Source organism: Lolium perenne, chromosome 6 (assembly GCF_019359855.2).
Source record: "Lolium perenne isolate Kyuss_39 chromosome 6, Kyuss_2.0, whole genome shotgun sequence".
Taxonomy (NCBI): Eukaryota; Viridiplantae; Streptophyta; class Magnoliopsida; order Poales; family Poaceae; genus Lolium; species Lolium perenne.
Window position 1 is genome coordinate 57826756 of NC_067249.2, and position 26152 is coordinate 57852907.

Below are 26152 nucleotides of genomic sequence, written 5' to 3' on the forward strand. Positions count from 1 at the left end.
AGCTCGTGTAGCCCGGCGGCGCTGGTTATAATCAATCTGAGCTTGCAGCTGAGAACAAATTGTCTGTGTATGCACTGGGTAGGACAAAGCGGAACAATTGGCTAGTCGTTCGTGAACATGAAGGCGCCGCCGCGGCATGTCAGTTTTACACGTTCCTCCATTGCCACCTATGGCCATGCTCCGGCAAGGTTTTGCGTTGGCGGCGCACTCCGGCATCTATTTTCCTGCAGCGGCAACAAGGAGTACGTTCCTGCCTATGTGCTTTGGCGCGGCTTCCGTGAAGAACGGCGACGGAAGAGAAGTCGTGGCGAGAGCTGGATTCTTGACTCTCGTCGCCGGCACTGGAGAGCTGGTTAGGGCCGCAGAGTCGCCGAGATCAACTCCTCGAGTCCTCGTCGCAGGAAGTTGGAGACGGCCGATGCGTATGTTTTCTCATCTGATAATTTGTGAGGTACAAGAACTACGTACAAGGCTGGTACTCTGACTTAACGACCTTGCCGTCGGCACCCGACGCCGCCGCAGCCGGGGATACAGCAAGGCTTGTTTACCCCGCGGAGGTCCTATGTGTTTATCTTGTACAAACAGTGAAGATACGTACCTAAATCGTATGAATTGATATGGTATGAACTAGGTGGATGAGAGAGCTCCAAGATTAGCGCTACAAGTCAACGTGTCAAAATCCCAGGAGGGGCCCTAGGAGGGACGCCGTGCGGCCCACTCCCATAGAATTTTTTTTCCATCACGCACGTCTGGCTTCCACCGGCGTCGCAGTCCATCGGCGAGCAAGGGTATATGCTGGGCCGGTTGTACGACCTGGACGCGTCCAAGTACGGCAACGAGGCGCAGCTCAAATCCCTCATCGCGGCGCTCCACGGCAAGGGCGTCAAGGCCATCGCCGACATCGTCATCAACCACCGCACAACGGAGCACAAGGACGGGCGGGGCATCTACTGCCTCTTCGAGGGCGGCACCCCCGACGCGCGCCTCGACTGGGACCCCACATGATCTGCCGCGACGACCAGCCCTACGCCGACGGCACGGGCAACCCGGACACCGGCGCCGACTTCGGGGGCGCCCCGGACGTCGACCACCTCAACCCGACTGTCCAGAAGGAGCTCATCCAGTGGCTCAACTGGCTCAAGACCGACATCGGCTTCGACGCCTGGCGCCTCGACTTCGCCAAGGGCTACTCCGCCGACGTCGCCAAGGTGTACATAGACGACACAGAGCCCAATTTCGCGGTGGCCGAGATATGGACCTCGCTGGCCTACGGCGGGGACGGCAAGCCGAACCTGAACCAGGACGAGCACCGGCAGGAGCTGGTGAACTGGGTGAACCGGGTCGGTGCCTCTTGACCCGCCACCACGTTCGACTTCACCACCAAGGGCATCCTCAACATCGCCGTGGAGGGCGAGTGATGGCGTGTAATACACACGTTCGTTGGGTACCCCAAGAGAAAGGTATGATGCGCACAGCAGCAAGTTTTCCCTCAGTAAGAAACCAAGGTTTATCGAACCAGTAGGAGCCAAGAAGCACGTCGAATGTTGATGGCGGCGGGATGTAGTGCGGCGCAACACCAGAGATTCCGGCGCCAACGTGGAACCTGCACAACACAACCAAAGTACTTTGCCCCAACGAAACAGTGAGGTTGTCAATCTCACCGGCTTGCTGTAAACAAAGGATTAGATGTATAGTGTGGATGATGACGGTTGTTTGCGAAGAACAGTAAAACAAGTATTGCAGCAGATTGTATTCAATGTAAAAGAATAGGACCAAGGTCCACAGTTCACTAGAGGTGTCTCTCCCATAAGATAAATAGCATGTTGGGTGAACAAATTACAGTCGGGCAATTGACAAATAGAGAGGGCATGACCATGCACATACATGATATGATGAGTATAGTGAGATTTAATTGGGCATTACGACAAAGTACATAGACCGCTATCCAGCATGTATCTATACCTAAAAAGTCCACCTTCAGGTTATCATCCGAACCCCTTCCAGTATTAAGTTGCAAACAACAGACAATTGCATTAAGTATGGTGCGTAATGTAATCAATAACTACATCCTCGGACATAGCATCAATGTTTTATCCCTAGTGGCAACAGCACATCCACAACCTTAGAACTTTCTGTCACTGTCCCAGATTTAATGGAGGCATGAACCCACTATCGAGCATAAATACTCCCTCTTGGAGTTAAGAGTAAAAACTTGGCCAGAGCCTCTACTAATAACGGAGAGCATGCAAGATCATAAACAACACATAGGTAATAGATTGATAATCAACATAACATATTATTCTCTATCCATCGGATCCCGACAAACACAACATATAGCATTACAGATAGATGATCTTGATCATGTTAGGCAGCTCACAAGATCCGACAATGAAGCACATAAGGAGAAGACGACCATCTAGCTACTGCTATGGACCCATAGTCCAGGGGTGAACTACTCACTCATCACTCCGGAGGCGATCATGGCGGTTAAGAGTCCTCCGGGAGATGATTCCCCTCTCCGGCAGGGTGCCGGAGGAGATCTCCTGAATTCCCCGAGATGGGATTGGCGGCGGCGTCTCAGTAAGGTTTTCCGTATCGTGGCTCTCGGTACTGGGGGTTTCGCGACGAAGACTATATGTAGGCGGAAGGGCAGGTCAGGGGGCCACACGAGGGCCCCACACACCAGGCCGGCGCGGCCAAGGCTTGGGCCGCGCCGCCCTAGTGTGGCGCCACCTCATGGCCCCACTTCGTAAATCCTCCGGTCTTCTGGAAGCTTCGTGGAAAAATAGGCCCCTGGGCGTTGATTTCGTCCAATTCCGAGAATATTTCCTTACTAGGATTTCTGAAACCAAAAACAGCAGAAAACAGCAACTGGCTCTTCGGCATCTCGTTAATAGGTTTGTGCCGGAAAATGCATAAATATGACATAAAGCATGCATAAAACATGTAGATATCATCAATAATGTGGCATGGAACATAAGAAATTATCGATACGTCGGAGACGTATCAGCATCCCCAAGCTTAGTTCCTGCTCGTCCCGAGCAGGTAAACGATAACAAAGATAATTTCTGGAGTGACATGCCATCATAACCTTGATCATACTATTGTAAGCATATGTAATGAATGCAGCGATCAAAACAATGGTAATGACATGAGTAAACAAATGAATCACAAAGTAAAGACTTTTCATGAATAGTACTTTCAAGACAAGCATCAATAAGTCTTGCATAAGAGTTAACTCATAAAGCAATAAATCAAAGTAAAGGTATTGAAGCAACACAAAGGAAAATTGAGTTTCAGCGGTTGCTTTCAACTTATAACATGTATATCTCATGGATATTGTCAATATAAAGTAATATAACAAGTGCAATATGCAAGTATGTAGTAATCAATGCACAGTTCACACAAGTGTTTGCTTCTTGAGGTGGAAAGAGATAGGTGAACTGACTCAACATAAAAGTAAAAGAAAGGCCCTTCGCAGAGGGAAGCATTGATTTCTATATTTGTGCTAGAGCTTTGGTTTTGAAAACAAGAAACAATTTTGTCAACGGTAGTAATAAAGCATATGTGTTATGTAAATTATATCTTACAATTTGCAAGCCTCATGCATAGTGTACTAATAGCGCCCGCACCTTGTCCTAATTAGCTTGGATTACCGGGATTATCATCGCAATACACATGTTTTAACCAAGTGTCACAAAGGGGTACCTCTATGCCGCCTGTACAAAGGTCTAAGGAGAAAGCTTGCATTTGGATTTCTCGCTTTTGATTATTCTCAACTTAGACATCCATACCGGGACAACATAGACAACAGATAATGGACTCCTCTTTAATGCATAAGCATGTAGCAACAATTAATATTCTCATATGAGATTGAGGATGTATGTCCAAAACTGAAACTTCCACCATGATTCATGGCTTTAGTTAGCGGCCCAATGTTCTTCTCTAACATTATGCATGCTCTAACCATTAAATGAGTGGTAAATCTCCCTTACTTCAGACAAGACGGACATGCATAGCAACTCACATGATATTCAACAAAGAGTAGTTGATGGCGTCCCCAGGAACATGGTTATCGCACAACAAACAACTTAATAAGAGATAAATTGCATAAGTACATATTCAATACCACAATAGTTTTTAAGCTATTTGTCCCATGAGCTATATATTGCAAAGGTAAAGAATGGAAATTTTAAAGGTAGCACTCAAGCAATTTACTTTGGAATGGCGGAGAAATACCATGTAGTAGGTAGGTATGGTGGACACAAATGGCATAGTGGTTGGCTCAAGGATTTTGGATGCATGAGAAGTATTCCCTCTCGATACAAGGTTTAGGCTAGCAAAGTTATTTGAAACAAACACAAGGATGAACCGGTGCAGCAAAACTTACATAAAAGACATATTGTAAACATTATAAGACTCTACACTGTCTTCCTTGTTGTTCAAAACTCAATACTAGAAATTATCTAGACTTTAGAGAGACCAATTATGCAAACCAAATTTTAGCAAGCTCTATGTATTTCTTCATTAATAGGTGCAAAGTATATGATGCAAGAGCTTAAACATGAGAACAACAATTGCCAAGTATCAAATTATTCAAGACATTTTAGAATTACGACATGTAGCATTTCCCGATTCCAACCATATAACAATTTAACGAAGAAGATTCAACCTTCGCCATGAATACTATGAGTAAAGCCTAAGTACATATTTGTCCATATGCAACAGCGGAGCGTGTCTCTCTCCCACACAATGAATGCTAGGATCCATTTTATTCAAACAAAAACAAAAACAAAAACAAACCGACACTCCAAGCAAAGCACATAAGATGTGATGGAATAAAAATATAGTTTCAGGGGAGGAACCTGATAATGTTGTCGATGAAGAAGGGGATGCCTTGGGCATCCCCAAGCTTAGACGCTTGAGTCTTCTTAAAATATGCAGGGGTGAACCACCGGGGCATCCCCAAGCTTAGAGCTTTCACTCTCCTTGATCATATTGTATCATCTCCCTCTCTTGATCCTTGAAAACTTCCTCCACACCAAACTCGAAACAACTCATTAGAGGGTTAGTGCACAATAAAAATTTACATGTTCAGAGGTGATATAATCATTCTTAACACTTCTGGACATTGCACAAAGCTACTGGATATTAATGGAACAAATAAATTCATCTAACATAGCAAAAGAGGCAATGCGAAATAAAAGGCAGAATCTGTCAAAACAGAACAGTTCGTAAAGACGAATTTTAAAGTGGCACCAGACTTGCTCAAATGAAAATGCCCAAATTGAATGAAAGTTGCGTACATATCTGAGGATCACTCACGTAAATTGACATAATTTTCTGAGTTACCTACAGAGAATTAGGTCGAAATTCGTGACAGCAAAGAAATCTGTTTCTGCGCAGTAATCCAAATCTAGTATGAACCTTACTATCAACGACTTTACTTGGCACAACAATGCACAAAACTAAGATAAGGAGAGGTTTCTACAGTAGTAACAACTTCCAAGATTCAAATATAAAATAAAAGTACTGTAGTAAAAATATGGGTTGTCTCCCATAAGCGCTTTTTTTTAACGCCTTTCAGCTAGGCGCAGAAAGTGTATATCAAGTGTTATCAAAAGATGCAGTATCAACATTACCTTGGGCTTTACCTTTACCTTTCTTGTTCTTTTTCTTACTCTTTGATTTAGGGAATATATGTCTACCCCCGGGTGTAGAGGTGAATTTTAGGGTGCCTTCTCCCATATCTATGACTGCTCCCAATAGTTTCAAAGAGGATCTTCCGAGTGTGATTTGTCCTGTTCCTGCACATTCAATAACAAGATAATCAATGGATATTGTTCTCCCAAGAACGGTTGTATGCACACCCGCAGCTATTCCTTTAGGAATTATAACAGAGTTATCAATGAGAGTTATTCCTTCTCCCCCTTCAACGAATCCCCGAAGTTTCAAAGATTCATGAATACTCTTAGGCATTAGGCAAAATTCAGACATAATATCACAATTGACATGAAGAGTTTGGTCACCGATAACAATTTTAATAGTAGGATCCCATAATGAAGGTTCAGAGTTCACTAAAACTTGATCAAGACGGTTACGAACATATCTATAATTTTCATTCAAGCGAGATGCACTTGTCTCAAGAGTGTTTAATCTATTATAAATGCTAATAAGGGCTGAATCAAAGTTATTAGCTGAATCATGTGATGCAACCAACTTCTTTATGGCATTAAAAGCTTGATCCCCATTGCAATGAAGGAAATCTCCTCCCACTACAGCATCCAAGGCATATCTATAGCGAATCATAAGACCAAAATAAAAATTACTAAGGAGCAAACTTAGAGTCATTTGAGGTTCAGCTTTACGATAAGAAGTAAAAATTCTGAACCAAGCATCTTTAAAACTCTCCTCATCCCCTTGTTTAAAAGTGAAGACTAATTCCTCAGGTGAAGAAGTAACAGGTGCAGAACTAGACATGGTAGCAAAAGTAAAATGCAAGTAACTAATTTTTTTTTTGTGTTTTTGATATAGAGAACAAGACAGTAAATAAAGTAAAACTAGCAACTAATTTTTTTGTGTTTTGATATAATGCAGCAAACAAGAAAGTAAATAAAATGAAGCAAGACAAAAACAAAGTAAAGAGATTGGATTGTGGAGACTCCCCTTGCAGCGTGTCTTGATCTCCCCGGCAACGGCGCCAGAAAAAGAGTTGTTGCCGTGGGAGTTGGCAATTTCCGTGGTGTAGCTTTTCTTCAGATCCCCGGCAACGGCGCCAGAAAAAGAGCTTGATGGCGTGTAATAAACACGTTCGTTGGGAACCCCAAGAGGAAGGTATGATGCGCACAGCAGCAAGTATTCCCTCAGTAAGAAACCAAGGTTTATCGAACCAGTAGGAGCCAAGAAGCACGTCGAAGGTTGATGGCGGCGGGATGTAGTGCGGCGCAACACCAGGGATTCCGGCGCCAACGTGGAACCTGCACAACACAACCAAAGTACTTTGCCCCAACGAAACAGTGAGGTTGTCAATCTCACCGGCTTGCTGTAAACAAAGGATTAGATGTATAGTGTGGATGATGATGGTTGTTTGCGAAGAACAGTAAAACAAGTATTGCAGCAGATTGTATTCAATGTAAAAGAATAGGACCGGGGTCCACAGTTCACTAGAGGTGTCTCTCCCATAAGATAAATAGCATGTTGGGTGAACAAATTACAGTCGGGCAATTGACAAATAGAGAGGGCATGACCATGCACATACATGATATGATGAGTATAGTGAGATTTAATTGGGCATTACGACAAAGTACATAGACCGCTATCCAGCATGCATCTATGCCTAAAAAGTCCACCTTCAGGTTATCATCCGAACCCCTTCCAGTATTAAGTTGCAAACAACAGACAATTGCATTAAGTATGGTGCGTAATGTAATCAATAACTACATCCTCGGACATAGCATCAATGTTTTATCCCTAGTGGCAACAACACATCCACAATCTTAGAACTTTCTGTCACTGTCCCAGATTTAATGGAGGCATGAACCCACTATCGAGCATAAATACTCCCTCTTGGAGTTAAGAGTAAAAACTTGGCCAGAGCCTCTACTAATAACGGAGAGCATGCAAGATCATAAACAACACATAGGTAATAGATTGATAATCAACATAACATAATATTCTCTATCCATCGGATCCCGACAAACACAACATATAGCATTACAGATAGATAATCTTGATCATGTTAGGCAGCTCATAAGATCCGACAATGAAGCACATAAGGAGAAGACGACCATCTAGCTACTGCTATGGACCCGTAGTCAGGGGTGAACTACTCACTCATCACTCCGGAGGCGATCATGGCGGTGAAGAGTCCTCCGGGAGATGATTCCCCTCTCCGGCAGGGAGCCGGAGGCGATCTCCTGAATCCCCCGAGATGGGATTGGCGGCGGCGGCGTCTCAGTAAGGTTTTCCGTATCGTGGCGTCTCAGTAAGATGGCGCATGCAATTTTGACATAGATCATACACCAGACCATCTATACGTGCATGTAGCAGCATATACGTATAGTTCACTCCTATTTCTTTAATACTAGCGGATGTAGTACTCACTCATATTGCACAGGAATATGCCTAATTTAGCTAACATATCCCAGTATTAGCAATGCATCTTTTGTGGATTTCTAATGCATACACAAGGAGGTACTGTAATGTGGTGCTAAACCATTTTGGGCGCATTTATACTAGCATATATATGCATGCTTTCATATTTGAATTTTAGAGCATGGAAGCTCACATGAGAAATTTATTTTATATCGCATCATAAACTAGATCCGTCTATTTTGGAGACTCGTCTAGCTAGACTTTGCTGTACATATTTAAATTGTACCATGATTTAGTATTTCGTGGTCTGATAATTAAACCAAACAACTATTGGATAATATATGGCGCACGCTATATCTTGTAACATGCAACGAGTTCAATTTCTACTCAACTTCATTTTATATTACTAGTATGATGACTAATACAAAATGCAAGTTGGTTTGGGTAGGCATGATTTTACCCTACGTGTCTTAGGTAGGTATGCCACATGAGAATTTGATTAACTTTGACTTCACTCGTATTATTACTAGCGCCGTGTAGCAATATGCCCACGTGTAGCATAACCGAGTGAAGTATGGTTGTTTCTTCTTATTTGTATCATCACTAACATGGCATATCATGTAGTGTAACCAAAAAAGAGTATATGTTGATTTGTGAGCATGCGGACTTACCATTGAATATATGCATGCAAATTGATGGTGCAATATGGTTTCAACACCTATGTTAATGCACTAGTTTTGTATGAGAGACTAGTGTTTCTATATGAACATATTTTGTTAAGTTTCACTTCACTTGTATTATTACTAACGCCGTGTTACAATACGCCCACGTGTAGCATAACCAAGTGGAGTTTTATGATTTCTTCTAATTTGTATTATCACCAACATAGCATCGCATGTATGCACGTGGTGTAACCAAACTCGAAGTAGATGTCAATTTTATATTTGACGGAGCATGATAGAATCTATGGCAGCTTCTTGATTCAGTTTAGCTATATGGGACTAAACTATGCATCGAGTAAATATCATGTACAAGCACTTTGATCATTATATTTAGTTCTAGTACTAGCAACATGGTATGCTAGTTTTCTTTGTAACTCCTAACGTGAAATGGTGTACAGAATATTTCACGTACACTACTTCGTATCTAGTGCAAAACCAATATGGGGGAATCCACCCATCAAATAATTTATCTAAATTCATACTTGCATCCATATGAGAGAATACATAGTTTACTCTGGTTAACATATACCGATGGGCCAGCATGCATAAGGTGAAGTTTACGCTGCTCAAGATTATTATCTAGGAAAATGGCATGCTACAATAATTTATCCATTTAGGGGACTAGTAAATATGTCTTAATTTCTACTAGCATATGAAACCAAAACAACATGAGTTTTACTTCTATTTCTTGTATCAACATGGGATCAAAATCACCATGTGACCGGAGCCAGCATAATTTTATCATGTGCACCTAATTTGTATCATCATAGGACCAATGATCACTATGAGACCAAAGTAGGCTTTGGTTGATTTTCCCGATTTGTATCTTCATGAGATTTCACCATGAGACCAAAACAAGGGATATATTAATTTGGGCAAGTTAGAGCAATATGTGCAATCCAATCAATATCTATTTTAGTTCTATTCTTGAATTGTATCACATAAGACCAAAGATCATCATGAGACCAAACAAGATATGAACTTGGTTCTATTCTTGAAGTGTATCACATGAGATCAAAGATCATCATGAGACCAAACAAGATATGAATTTTGGTTCTATTTTTGAAGTGTATCACATGAGATCAAAGATCATCATGAGACCAAACAAGATATGAACTTTGGATTATGTAGGGATTTGAACCTAGAAAATATATGTGTTGTATGGAGCAACAATCACCATGAGAGCACCATGGGAGCAGGAGAGTATGAACCTTCTTTTTATTACCTTTGCGTGGAGATGTAGGAGCGCCGGCGTGTCCGTACGGCAGCGTCTGCGACGATCGGCCAGCAAAGCGTACAGCTATCGGCCGGCAGCGCGTATATGCGAGTATAGCGCAGCAGCAATGCGAGCCTGGGTGATTGGTTTTTGGGCAGCAGCGATGGACTGTTGGTTTGAGTCGATAGTGATTGGTGAATGATAATTTGAGCAGCAGCGATGGACTGAAGCGGTGATTGCTGGTGGATGATTCGGCCGAGTCGTTTTACCTTGCTGGTCATTATATAGGCTGCCGGCGGAGAGTCCCGCGACGGACCGCTCACGTCATGGAAATCGTGTGCAGGATCGTGGGTGTCGTGGCTGGTTGAAGATTTGGGCGTTAAGTTAGGGCGCGCCTATTCATCACCTTAAGCGGCGATCCGGAACGCCTCCGCTCAGGAAATGAGATGGTCCTGAGTAAGATGGGCCAGGCCCATGTTAGGTAAGTGCACCAGTTTACATAGTAGTTTTTTTTGAACTGTACGTGCACCTGTTTACATAGTACGGAGTAGTTTCTTTGAATTTAGAAATCGTTCAGACTTTGAAAATTTTCAAACTAGAAGTTCTTCCGATTTTAAAATTGTTTAAATTTGAAAACTGTTCAAATATGAAAATTATTCAAAATTCAAAAATTGTTCAACTTAAAAAAACATATCCGAAAACTGTTCAAATTGGAAAATGTTCAAATTTGAAAATTGTTCAGTTTTAAAAAATATTCTAGTTCGAAAAAAATGTATTTCAAAAATTGTTCAGATTTTGAAATTGTTCATATTAGAATAATAAAAATAGAAAAAAGATGAAATATGAAAAAACCGAACATAAAAAGGAAAAGCCGAAGAAGAAAACTGTTCAAATATGAAAATTGTTCAAAATTCAAAAATTGTTCAACTTAAAAAAACATATCCGAAAACTGTTCAAATTGGAAAATGTTCAAATTTGAAAATTGTTCAGTTTTAAAAAATATTCTAGTTTGAAAAAATGTATTTCAAAAATTGTTCAGATTTTGAAATTGTTCATATTAGAATAATAAAATAGAAAAAAGATGAAATATGAAAAAACCGAACATAAAAAGTAAAAGCCGAGGAAGAAAACCGAGCAGCAAAAAGAAAAATTGAAGAAAACCGTGAAGGAAACAGCGACCTGATCAGCACAGAAATGGAAAAATCTTCTATCGCTAGTATTGGGCCGGCCCATGGAATTCTGTCTCTGAGCGGCGCCCCAGATACGCATCGCAATAAGCGATGAATAGGGATTGCCCGTTAAGTTTCCTACGGTGGACTCGGTACACATACTGGCTTTTGAAGCGATTGAAGCTGGCCTGCTATGCCATCCATTACTCGGTCGTTAGTGTGGGCTTTAGCCACTAATTCATGTCCCTGTTAATTAAGTAGCTATGATGGGCTTTAGTTCTTTGCATCGGGCAGATTTGATCCATCATGGGCTATGGCTTGATAATTACTCCATCGTTATTTCCATAGGTTAATTAGTTATGTAATGGTGCCAGCTAATCCATGCATGTACGTGATTACCAGCAGTAGCAGCATGCCCGCTTTTCTTCTTTCCAAAAGCGTGCAAGATTTTCATGCACACCTATTGTAGACTTGGCCTAGCTAAATTATCATGGCTGATTATTTGGCCATTGTATGTTATCTATATAATTTAGTGGGCTAAGAATTTATCTTTAATAGCCACTATACATCTTTTTATGTCTGGCAATATTTTCTATTATATCTTCGGACCGTATTTATATATAGGGTTGTGGGAATGACGTCGACATATATCCTGAAATTGAGTATTTTGATGTCGTCCCCGCACAACGAGAATTCGAGCAAAATTATTAATACACATGCTACATTTATCTCGTGGTTGAATTTATCACACAATTGATTTCTTTTGAAAATATGGTACCACCCTTGACGACGATAATTTAGAACGCTTCGTCAGTACTTTAGGCATTGGACAATTTACTTTCTGGGACAAGTAGCAATTTGCTATATCATCTATATTTTAAGACAAAATCGGTGTCAACAGATGCCCCTCGAGGTCTGGATGCGAATATTATTATGCTTCGGATCCGGAACTCGAAAATATGTGTGCGCGATTTAAATTTTTTTTTGATGCAACTCTTTAGGTATGTATGCGCCTAGGATGTTTATATAAGCACCAGAGATTTGCCGGGCTTCCTTTGATTGACTCATTGATTTGAAATTCTATTCCAGACTTCTGATTGGTAAGAGTTTGAGAATTTTGTCAAGTCTTCCAAGTCTTGGTTTGTGATGCCTTTGGTGGTTATTTTGCTTTTAAGTGAAACCTTATTGTGGTTAATGTTTGAGTGGTGCTCACATAATTATACGGAACCATTCGGTTTTGTCTTCTTTGTTTGTAAGAAGACAAGTTGAGGTCACGGTCCCTAAAGGAAGATTTCTTATGGAGTAAATGCCAATATAATGACATGCAGATTGCTGGACGGAGACTTTTCATACCATCGCCCAATAGGAGTATTTTATTTCGTTATGAAGTAAGGACTTTTCAATACTTTGAGCACCCAGGTATTGTGGTACTAGCTAGGGATTAATATGGAATGTCAGTGTGAAATAATTTTCCATCTTTGTTTTGAAAGGGAAAACAAAGGCTTCTTTTTTTTGCAGTTTTGATCTATCATCAGTGAGGTAATTTGGATCACCATTTTTGTTCGTGAAACATTGGAGCATTTTTTAGATTTTGTCCTAATTTTTTGTATGAGGCTTATAGTTTAGTTCATTATAGCCTTGGTGCAAATTTAGTTTATTTATTTATTTTTAGATTTATATAACGCTTGTAGTTTAGGCTCGTAGCATTGGAGCAATTTAAATTTTAATATGACGCTTATAGTTTAGGCTTGTATAGCATTGGAGAATTTTAAATTTTCATATAACGCTTATAGTTTAGGCTCGTATAGCATTGGAGCAATTTAATTTTCATAAGACGCTTAGAGTTTAGGCTCATATAGCATTGGAGAAATTTGAACTTATATGACGCTTATAATTTAGGCTCATATAGCATTGGAGCAATTTAATTTTCATAGGACGCTTATAGTTTAGGCTCGTATAGCATTGGAGAATTTTAAATTTTCATATAACACTTATAGTTTAGGCTCGTATAGCATTGGAGCAATTTAATTTTCATAAGGCGCTTATAGTTTAGGCTCATATAGCGTTGGAGCATTTTGAATTTATATGACGTTTATAGTTTAGGCTCGTATAGCATTGGAGCAATTTGAATTTATATGATGCTTATGGTTTAGGCTCATATAGCATTGGAGCCAGTTTCATATGACCCTTATAGTTTAGGCTCTTATAGCGTTGGAGCATATTTGATTTGTTTTATGCTAATAGTTTTGGCGCATATAGCATTGGAGCAATTTCCGAATGATGCTTATAGTTTAGGCTCTTATAGCATTGGAGCATATTTGATTTGTTTTATGCTAATAGTTTTGGCTCATATAGAATTGAAGCAATTTTCGTATTTTAATGCCAATAGTTTAGGCTCTTATGGCATTGGAGCATTTTAAACTTATGGATGATGCTTATAGTTTTGGCTTGTATAGCATCGAAGCAATTTAAATGTTCATAGGTATATGTCCACATGGAGCTATCGGTTTATACTCATGTAGCTTTGGATTCTTTTCATGAAACTAGAATTTTGTACTTATGTCGGTATTGCGCCTTTTCAATTTGTATATTCTCCTACATAGAGACAACACATCACCGTGAATAATTTTAGACTGTAGACATGGGCACATCAACAAAAAATGGTTGCGTAGCCGCGTGTGGAAAAATATGTTTCTTCCGATCCGGATAGCTTCGATTGATTCAAATGACGTGGGCAAGCATGGCTTATATTACTCCACCTTGTAATAATTCCCACAACCTTTTTTTAGTGTGCCTTAGTGATGCCTATAATCTTCTTGGTGATTTAGAATTGCTCGGAAGAGGCACCTCTCTTGCATTTCTTTCCAGATCTTGATCGAGAATGGTGGGGATTTTCTATATCAAAGTTATTTCCAAACCTGATAAAAAAATTACCAGATGGGAAAACAGTAAAAGGTTCCATTTGTGGGTAGTATCTTGACATGCTGCCATAAATTTGGGTATATGATCATGACGAGATACAGAACCAATGAACCTTTTGAATCAGGTTTGCTGGTAGTTGTTGCACAAAGGATTAATGCAACATTTGGTGGGTAAGGTAGATTTTTTACCTTGGCATAATGTCATGGTATATTTACATATATTGATCCTTAATACCTTTATATACATACTTTAATTATCTAGAAGCGACTTGTTCATTCTTTTTCTGTGTGTATGTTATTCGTCAACTGATTTTGAAGGCTTGCAATTTCTTCCGCCTTTAACTGTAGCGTGAGGTGGAGTTAAATCAACTGCTCCTAGGACTTGTTTCGTTTGAATATCAACCTGAGTATGATCTTGTTAATCTTTCTTTGATGTTTCAATGCAGTTAATTTTTTTACTCTTAATATTTCCATCAGATAGATAAGATATGGAGCTAAAGAAATCCACCACGTTTCCTTCTAAGGGAGGTGATGTATATGAAAGTATTGTTATATATGTTTTCAACATCAAGAATATCTTCTCCTAGGCTTATCTCGAACAACTATGAATGTTTAGAAAAACACTTTGAGGCTGCATACACTTCAGGTTGCGTCAAGTATATGAAGATAATTTACGTGGGCTTGTCTAAAGCTCCATAGAACTTACGGAGGATGTGTCAGGAGGGTGAACAAATTTTCATGTTCATGTGATACATGCTCTAATTAACCATGCATGTTATGATATGGCAAGGTTAAGATGCCCCAGCATATTGGAAGCACGCTATTTTTTCCGATTTTGAGCCAGGTTCCATGTGTGACTCTGTGGATGAACTTAATGATCTCTTGAAAATATTATCTTCAAAATTTTCCTTTTATTTACTTCTAATAGACCTGCCGATTTTTTGGTCGTAGGATACTTTTGCAGCAAGGTGGAAGATCTTCGATATGTCATCTCCATGTTTCACTTAAGCTTCTTCTACGCCTCAAGAGTTTTAACATGCACCATTATCCATTTTGGGTGTAGCACACGACACCATTATGGCCTGGATATAGCTTGTGTAATCAGGAGCCACTGAAGGTCCTAATAGCATATCCACAAGAATGATTTAAAATATAGATTAGGTGAATAGATGCTGATTTTTTTTTTTACCCTTTATTGCTTTTGTAAGGTCACTGATATTTGCGTGCGACACTATTTATTTGTGCGCCTATAGTTTGGCCAGCTCGGCGAGCCATTAATCCATTCTCTATCTTTGATGAGGCTAATATGAACCATTTTGTCCCAATCAAATATGATCGTTTAGCCTCGTGGGCATTTTCAGTGCACCCTGTTTTATGCTTACCAAGACAAATTTATTTGTGCATGTCTTATTTATTTTGGAATTTATTTTTTATTTGTGCAATGTCAAGACTCGCAACTTGTTGGAGTTTATTTTTTGCATCACATTTTAAACTCGTAAGATATTGGAGTAATACTTTTTTAATACTGCAGTTTATACTCACAAGATATTCGAGATATTTTATTTTACTCCTTTCTAAGTCTATACTCATATGAGTGTGGAGTGATATCTTTTACGTTTGCCATAATTTATACTCGTGATGGCGTGAAGTAGTTATCTTTTATATTTGCCTCAGTTTATGTTCATCATTGTGTCGAGTAATTTTCTTTTATCTTTGCCCCAGTATATACTCTTGAGGGAGTGGAGTAATTGTATTTTATATTTGCCCCAGTTTATACTCGTGATGGTGTGGAGTAATTTTATTTTATATTCGTCCCAGTTTATACTCGTGATGTTGTGGAGTAAATTTTCTTTATATTTTCCCCAGTTTATACTCTTGATGGCGTGGAGTAATTTTTTGTGCAATCAGTTTAGACTCGTGAATGCTAGAAGTAGATTTTTGTATGACCCAATTTATACTCTTGAGTGTATGGAGTATTTTTTTATATCATCATAGTTTGTACTCATAAGATGAGTATATTTTTATATCAGATCATCACAGTTTACAGTCATAAGGTGTTTTAGTACAAATTTCATACAATATAGTATGCATTAGGTCAATAGTTTATACTCTTAAGACCATGGAGTATTTTTAATATCACCATAGTTTGTACTCGTAAGTTTTTGGAGTACATTTTAATAGCATCTCAGTTTATACTCATAAGATATTGGAGTACCATAATTTGTATTCATAAAATTTTGGAGTATTTTTCAGTATCGTCGCAGTTTATACTCGTAAGATGTTTTGGTAATTTTTATTAGCATCACATTTTATACGCATAAGATGCTGGAGTGCCATGATTTACACTCACAAAATTTTGGAGTATTTTTTTAATATCAGCGCAGTTTATACTCGTAAGATGTTGGAGTAATATCACAAAATTTATAATCATAAGATGTTGGAGTATTTTTACTATTGTCATAGTTTATACTCGTAGGATGTTGGAGTAATCTTTAATATCATCACATTAAGATTTTGGAGTGTTTTTCAATATCATCACAGTTTATACTCGTAAGATTTTCGAGTATCATCACAGTTTATACTCGTAAGATTTTGAAGTATTTTTCATATCATCACAGTTTATACTGGTAATATTTTGGAGTACTTTATAATAGCATCACAGTTTATACTCATAAGATATTGGAGTACTTTTTAATAGCATCACAGTTTATACTCATAAGATATTGGAGTACCATAATTTATACTCATAAAATTTTGGAATATTTTTTAATATCGTCGCAGTTTATACTCGTAAGATGTTGGAGTATTTTCTTTAATATCATCACAGATTATACTCATGAGATGTTGGAGTATTTTATTTAATATCGTCACAGTTTATACTCATGAGATGTTGGAGTAATTTTAATATCATCATAGTTTATACTCGTAAGATTTTGGAGTATTTTTGAATAACATCCTAGTTTATGCTCGTAAGATGTTGGAGTATTTTTTGTTTTAATATTATCATAGTTTATACTAGTAAGATGTTGGAGTATTTTCTTTAATATCATCACAGTTTATACTCATGAGATGTTGGAGTATTTCTTTTAATATCATCACAGTTTATACTCATGAGATGTTGGAGTGTTTTCTTTAATATCGTCACAGTTTATACTCATGAGATGTTGGAGTATTTTCTTTAATATCATCACAGTTTATACTCATGAGATGTTGGATTATTTATTTTAATATCATCACAGTTTATACTCATGAGATGTTGGAGTGTTTTCTTTAATATCGTCACAGTTTATACTCATGAGATGTTGGAGTAATTTTATATCATCACAGTTTATACTCGTAAGATTTTGGAGTACTTTTTATCATCACAGTTTATACTCGTAAGATTTTGGAGTATTTTTGTTTTAATATTATCATAGTTTATACTCGTAAGATGTTGGAGTATTTTCTTTAATATCATCACAGTTTATACTCATGAGATGTTGGAGTATTTATTTTAATATCATCACAGTTTATACTCATGAGATGTTGGAGTGTTTTCTTTAATATCGTCACAGTTTATACTCATGAGATGTTGGAGTATTTTCTTTAATATCATCACAGTTTATACTCATGAGATGTTGGAGTATTTATTTTAATATCATCACAGTTTATACTCATGAGATGTTGGAGTGTTTTCTTTAATATCGTCACAGTTTATACTCATGAGATGTTGGAGTAATTTTATATCATCACAGTTTATACTCGTAAGATTTTGGAGTACTTTTTATCATCACAGTTTATACTCGTAAGATTTTGGAGTACTTTTTAATAGCATCACAGTTTATACTCATAAGATATTGGAGTACCATAATTTATACTCATAAAATTCTGGAGTATTTTTTAATATCGTCGCAGTTTATACTCGTAAGATGTTGGAGTAATTTTTAATAGCATCACATTTTATACTCATAAGATGTTGGAGTGTCATGATTTATACTCACAAAATTTTAGACTATTGTTTTAATGTCAATGCAGTTTATACTCGTAAGATTTTGGATTATTTTTTTAATCATCCCAGTTTATACTCATGAGATTTTGGAGTATTTTTTTTATCATCACAGTTTATACTCATGAGATTTTGGAGTAATTATTTTAATATCATCACAGTTTATACTCGTAAGATGTTGGAGTATTTTGTAATCTGGCATAGTTTATACTCATAAGGTTTTGGAGTATTTTTTTAATTTGGCATAGTTTATACTCATAAGGATTTGGAGTATATTTCTTTCATAGATTTTTCTTTACATGAGGTGGTTGAAGGTTTATACTCGCCCAACCTTGGAGTATTTATTTCATACAAAATATAGAATGCATGATGTCAACAGTTTATAGTCATGTGACATTGGACTAATTTCATCAATTCAAGGTGCCTTTTTATAAGATATGAGAAAGTTACATATCTTAGATTTTTTTAATGAACCTTTTCATATGTGCCAAGTGACATTGGAACCTCTTTTTATATTCAAAGTTTCACATGTCACCACTTTAGCAATTGCCGCTACTTTTTTTATCCATATGGATGCCATGTCTTGTGATTATGACACTAAATTCTTTTGTTGTCATAAGAAACCCAAAACTCACATTTTATCGGGATCAATTTTTTTAAATCATTTTGCATGTGGCACTTAGATACCACAATAAGCTATTTTTCTTGATCTCGATCATGTTTTGAGTTGGGACAATATCATCGAAAAAAATCAACATATTTTTTCAGATGCAAGCTAGTCCACTTCCATCTCATGGTGATGGCCTAGTGGAGATAGAAAAATACATTTAATTCTTTTAACTACCATAATAAGATTTTGCTGCTATTTTCTGTATGTCGATATATCTAGTATACTCATTGTTGAGAACCACGACATGATCCTTGGAGTGGTTTAGAATTTTTTTTCAAGTGAACCTAATCAAGGCAACAACCTTTGAAGGGTCTCTAACGTTGTCCGGATCGATAAGCCACCCTTGCTGATATTGAGATGACAATCCAAGAGGTCATTTTCCATATTCTTGGAGTAGTGGAAACATAAGTTCGTCGACTATAACACGGCGATAGCCGATATTTCGTGATTTGCTTTGGTGATGTTGATGATGGTTTACTATTGTTGTCCGCTGCCTCTATGACACCATCGGCAGTGAATTAAATATTTCAAAAGAGTTTTTTTTTGAAACTCTCTTGTGTGGTGGCGAAAGAATGAGCGTTGTGGGGTTTTTTCCCCTTTGGTGCATGTTCAGATTTCTTGCTCACGTGCACTCCACTAACCTGACCCTCTGATGAATCATTCTCTCCTTGTATCCTGCTATATCAAGAGTCAACTCATACTGCCATCTCGTTTCTTTCAAGGGTTGGACGCCTTGCATTTGCACAACCAGCCTAAATGACATACTCTCTTATCTTGGGTTCTTCCTTCATACTCTGGTCATTTTCATCTACTGACATGGACTGGCCTGGCAACATATATTTCAGTGTTTGACATATACTTTGTGGTATGTATGAAAATCAGTGTGACGCCTTCCACGAACTCTTGGGTTGGCATTCCGATCTCTTTTTTATATTGAATATGCAACTTGTTTTTCTGACGTCTTGCTAAGTCGGAGTCAGCTGCATTCGGAAGGTTGATCCACGCATAATAAGCCCTCTGTCGCTGGTGGTGGTGATGAGCCGGGTCAAAGGAAGCTTCAAATGATGGACATGGCATTGTCGCCAACGATCACAAAGGATCTGAAATTGTGGCGGTTGGATCCACATGACATGTCACAATATCTTTCGGAGTGGGGTACACACCATGCCACATGAGCGAACATTTGGTGTTCGGCTTAGTGTACGTGAGGATGAACTCAAGAGCATCAACCCGAAGTTGACCGCGTGATCAAGGAGGTTTATTTTCCTTCACTATCACAACCTTTGCTTTGTCCACTACAGAAGCCTTTTGAAGTGCCCATGCGTGTTTGGCACAGGCTTGTATGAGCCTGTTCCATATGCTTCATGAGAAACATTGCTCGACGATGCGCCCACCTTCATTTTGGAAGGAGTGAGCGGTACCGTGACCTTGGTCGATGTAGTAGACAAAGAAACGGGTTCGTGTCTTGTTTGAGTAAGCAGAGCTAAAACATAGTGCATCGACGAAGCGATCTTTAGTGGGGCTGCTCTCTTTTGCAAGAACCAGCCACTCTTCGAATGACGTGCTATGGAACCTCAATGCAGCCTGCTGGTTAGTAGGCTTGACACATGATGCCTTTGCAAAACCGGAGGAACAAAGTCGGCTTAAGCAGCCTTATGTACCCTCACAAGCTGATCATTTGAAACAACTCTTAAAGTTCTTGCTGCAGCTCGCATTGTTCTCTTGGATTACTTTGGAAGAACACGAGTCAACCCCTCTATAATATGGAGATTTTTCTTAGCCCTGTTTAGTTTTTGATGGCCTCCTAAGCAGACTTTGGCTTAGTAAGTCACGAGAGGACAAATTGGCACATCAAACTAAATAGATCCATAGCAGATAGTCAGAACTTGTTGCTCTTGTCCCTCCATATCTTGAAAAATGGAGGACCCATATAATAGTCCTCTCAAATATGATATATTTTGAAGATGTATTATGAGTACATATGTCGATGATATGTTGGAATTTCAAAGATGAGGGGAGAAATATGTCCCACCGGGCGTGCCAGAATCTGATGACGGGAAAATGGCGGCGACAAAAGTAACTAATGTACGCGTCCACGTCATAGAGACAGATAGTAATTTAAATGCGTAAATGCATAAGATAAATGAAAGGGATCAAACATTGCAGGTACTTTATTTCCAGAACTTTCACATTTACATAAAAGAACGGTTAATTACATCTCCGGAGAGAAAACCCCTGATTAAGAATTCCAACATTACAAAGGATTACATCCTATTACTATTACAAATAAACTAAAGACTAAGTCCTCCTCGCTGTCGTCGACGTTGGCGTGCTCGGGGGAGCCTTATGAGTCCTCTTTGAGTTATCATATGATTTAATAGCATATGTCGTATTTTGCGCTTGCACTAGTTTCAGAAGTACAAGCAAAATGTGTGCATCGGATACAAATATTGATCGGCATATTAACCATGAAGTATGTTGTCTAATTAGTTGTGAAGTTGTTTCATGGTAGCATACCGACTATGATGAGCATCTAAGATGGCGCATGCAATTTTGACATAGATCATACACCAGACCATCTATACGTGCATGTAGCAGCAGATACGTATAGTTCACTCCTATTTCTTTAATACTAGCGGATGTAGTACTCACTCATATTGCACAGGAATATGCCTAATTTAGCTAACATATCCCAGTATTAGCAATGCATCTTTTGTGGATGCTAATGCATACACAAGGAGGTACTGTAATGTGGTGCTAAACCATTTTGGGCGCATTTATACTATAGCATATATATGCATGCTTTCATATTTGAATTTTAGAGCATGGAAGCTCACATGAGAAATTTATTTTATATCGCATCATAAACTAGATCCGTCTATTTTGGAGACTCGTCTAGCTAGACTTTGCTGTACATATTTAAATTGTACCATGATTTAGTATTTCGTGGTCTGATAATTAAACCAAACAACTATTGGATAATATATGGCGCACGCTATATCTTGTAACATGCAACGAGTTCAATTTCTACTCAACTTCATTTTATATTACTAGTATGATGACTAATACAAAATGCAAGTTGGTTTGGGTAGGCATGATTTTACCCTATGTGTCTTAGGTAGGTATGCCACATGAGAATTTGATTAACTTTGACTTCACTTGTATTATTACTAGCGCCGTGTAGCAATATGCCCACGTGTAGCATAACCGAGTGAAGTATGGTTGTTTCTTCTTATTTGTATCATCACTAACATGGCATATCATGTAGTGTAACCAAACAAGAGTATATGTTGATTTATGAGCACGCTGACCTTTCATTGAGTATGCATGCAAATTGATGGTGCAATATGATTTTAACACCTATGATAATTCACTAGTTGTATGAGAGACTAGTGTTTCTATATGAACATATTTTATTAGATGTCACTTCACTTGTATTATTACTAGCGCCATGTAGCAATATGCCCACGTGTAGCATAACCGAGTGAAGTATGGATATTTTCTCTTGTCTGTATCATCACTAACATAGCATAGCATGTAGTGTGACCGAACAGGAATATAAGTCGATCTATTTTTCATGGGCATGATGAAATTATTAGTCTAGCAATATGAGACTAATATTTAAAGCAAATGTCATGCGTGAATATTTTCCTTTGGAACATGTGAACTATTGTATATCTGGCGCAAAGTGAATATAAGATCATTATTCCTGGCTCGACTAATGCATACATCCATATGAAGCGACTGCATAGTCTAATATGATTGTAACAACATGCATCAAGTTTCATTTTACCTAGGTAGACCCTATACTGATCAGTGTGGCCAGCTAGGTGGGTCAATGCAAACATCATTTGGTTTACTACACTTGTATCATTACTAGCACGGTACAGCACTAGGCTCACGTGTAGTATGACTGAGTGTAGTTTCTACTTTCTTGTATTAGCACTAGTGTGGCATAGAATATATGCACCTAGTGTAACCAAGCAAGGGGTGAGTGACCATTGGACATTCAGTTTAATTATATAGAGTTAGACATATGCATGAACTCAAGGCGCATGCAGAATCGAGAGTTCAAAAAACTTTGTTTTAAATATTTAATAACGTGAGTTATCATGAGCAACAACTGCACCTTGATCACAAGAAGTCACCATGCGACCAAATCAAGGGAGGATCTATCATTATAGCTAGAACTAACGAGAGCTAGTATAAGAGATCAAATTTAGCAGCATCTTGTTTATCCTCACTACGGGAAAAACTGCCGTTGCCGTGCAGGCAATCATTGCCGTGAGCCGCTGCACGGCAAAGATTTCTTTGCCGTGCGCAGCAAGAAGAACGCACGGCAAAGCCAGGCTGGACGGCAAAGATTTAGAGCAGCGCACGGCAACGAACGGCCGCACGGCATATTCAGCAGCGACGCACGGCAAAGAAATATCGCACGGCAAAGTCTAAGCAGCACGCACGGCAAAGAAATGTATCACGGCAAAGACCCTGGACGCCGCACGGCAAAGAACTGGTGCACGACAAAGGTTCTAGACGTTGCCGTGGTGCCCCCTTTGCCGTGCGGCCAGACAAGATGCACGGTAAAGGCTCCTTTGCCGTGCGATTCTTTCTTTGCCGTGCGCCACAATTCATTTTATTTGTTTTTCTTTCTATTTTATTTCATCTAATACTCATAATTATTTTTTTAATTAGTTTTACTTTTTCATGACTATTTATTAGTGTTACTTAAGACAATTTGCAATACAAAATTACTCTTAATGTTCATCCCCCACATATATCAGGGTTTCGGAGCAATCGGCCGCTTCGGAAAATCTGCTAAGTGTTATCGCCCAAATGTGAGGAAGGTCACACCGGAAAGCTACTTTTGCACCATTACATCTTGCACCACACTTTCACACATGTCATAGGTCCACACGCAAGATTTGGTGGGGTTCCGGTGCTCCGGCGGTCGTTCTCCCCCTCCTCCCCCCAAAAGAGCGGAACGTGTGCCCCGGCGGGTCTACCCCCTAGATTTCTCCGCGTGAGGGTGCACCAAAGTACATTTTCATTCTTTTAGGTTTTTAGGACATATACACATGGAGAACCAAGATTGGGACCCTTTGGCACATACACCCGCAGCTCGAGCCATTATCACACGATCGAGGGTGTGCCTGATCTACTGGTTAGGGTTAGGTGTAGGGTTAGGGCTAGGGTTTTGGGTGTAGGGCTAGGGTTCAGGTTAAAGGTAAGTATTTATGGTTAGGTATAGGTTTAGGGTTTAGGGTTAGGGCTAGGGTTTATGATGCATGGTTTTGCAGCTCCGGTGCCGTGGTTTAGGGGTTTAGAGGGGTTTAGGGCTCGAAGCCTCCCCAATTTAGGGTTTAGGGTTTAGGGGAGCTACTTTTGCACCATTAGACCTTGCACCACACTTTGACACATATCATAGGTCCACATGCAAGATTTGGTGGGGTTCCGGTGCTCCGGCGGTCGTTCTCCCCCTCCTCCCCCCAAAAGAGCGGAACGTGTGCCCCGGCGGGTCTACCCCCCTAGATTTCTCCGCGCGAGGGTGCACCAAAGTACCTTTTCATTCTTTTAGGTTTGTTTAGGACATATACACATGGAGAACCAAGATTGGGACCCTTTGGCACATACACCCGCAGCTCGAGCCATTATCACACGATCGAGGGTGTGCCTGATCTACTGGTTAGGGTTAGGTGTAGGGTTAGGGCTAGGGTTTAGGGTGTAGGGCTAGGGTTTAGGTTAAAGGTAAGTATTTATGGTTAGGTATAGGTTTAGGGTTAGGGCTAGGGTTTATGATGCATGGTTCTGCAGCTCCGGTGTCGTGGTTTAGGGGTTTAGAGGGGTTTAGGGCTCGAAGCCTCCCCAGTTTAGGGTTTAGGGTTTAGGGGAGCTACTTTTGCACCATTAGACCTTGCACCACACTTTGACACATATCATAGGTCCACATGCAAGATTTGGTGGGGTTCCGGTGCTCCGGTGGTCGTTCTCCCCCTCCTCCCCCCAAAAGAGCGGAACGTGTGCCCCGGCGGGTCTACCCCCTAGATTTCTCCGCGCGAGGGTGCACCAAAGTACCTTTTCATTCTTTTAGGTTTGTTTAGGACATATACACATGGAGAACCAAGATTGGGACCCTTTGGCACATACACCCGCAGCTCGAGCCATTATCACACGATCGAGGGTGTGCCTGATCTACTGGTTAGGGTTAGGTGTAGGGTTAGGGCTAGGGTTTAGGGTGTAGGGCTAGGGTTTAGGTTAAAGGTAAGTATTTCTGGTTAGGTATAGGTTTAGGGTTTAGGGTTAGGGCTAGGGTTTATGATGCATGGTTCTGCAGCTCCGGTGTTGTGGTTTAGGGGTTTAGAGGGGTTTAGGGCTCGAAGCCTCCCCAGTTTAGGGTTTAGGGTTTAGGGGAGCTACTTTTGCACCATTAGACCTTGAACCACACTTTGACACATATCATAGGTCCACATGCAAGGTTTGGTGGGGTTCCGGTGCTCCGGCGGTCGTTCTCCCCCTCCTCCCCCCAAAAGAGCGGAACGTGTGCCCCGGCGGGTCTACCCCCCTAGATTTCTCCGCGCGAGGGTGCACCAAAGTACCTTTTCATTCTTTTAGGTTTTTTTAGGACATATACACATGGAGAACCAAGATTGGGACCCTTTGGCACATACACCCGCAGCTCGAGCCATTATCACACGATCGAGGGTGTGCCTGATCTACTGGTTAGGGTTAGGTGTAGGGTTAGGGCTAGGGTTTAGGGTGTAGGCCTAGGGTTTAGATTAAAGGTAAGTATTTATGGTTAGGTATAGGTTTAGGGTTTAGGGTTAGGGCTAGGGTTTATGATGCATGGTTCTGCAGCTCCGGTGCCGTGGTTTAGGGGTTTAGAGGGGTTTAGGGCTCGAAGCCTCCCCAGTTTAGGGTTTAGGGTTTAGGGGAGCTACTTTTGCACCATTAGACCTTGCACCACACTTTGACACATATCATAGGTCCACATGCAAGATTTGGTGGGGTTCCGGTGCTCCGGCGGTCGTTCTCCCCCTCCTCCCCCCAAAAGAGCGGAACGTGTGCCCCGGCGGGTCTACCCCCTAGATTTCTCCGCGCGAGGGTGCACCAAAGTGCCTTTTCATTCTTTTAGGTTTGTTTAGGACATATACACATGGAGAACCAAGATTGGGACCCTTTGGCACATACACCCGCAGCTCGAGCCATTATCACATGATCGAGGGTGTGCCTGATCTACTGGTTAGGGTTAGGTGTAGGGTTAGGGCTATGGTTTAGGGTGTAGGGCTAGGGTTTAGGTTAAAGGTAAGTATTTATGGTTAGGTATAGGTTTAGGGTTTAGGGTTAGGGCTAGGGTTTATGATGCATGGTTCTGCAGCTC

General features: G+C 40.0%; 1 pseudogene; it reads left to right on the forward strand.

Moving 5' to 3' along the window:
* The first annotated feature begins 169 nt into the window (after window positions 1-169).
* LOC127310502 (alpha-amylase type B isozyme-like) lies at window positions 170-12298 on the forward strand (annotated as a pseudogene).
* The last annotated feature ends 13854 nt before the right edge of the window (window positions 12299-26152 follow it).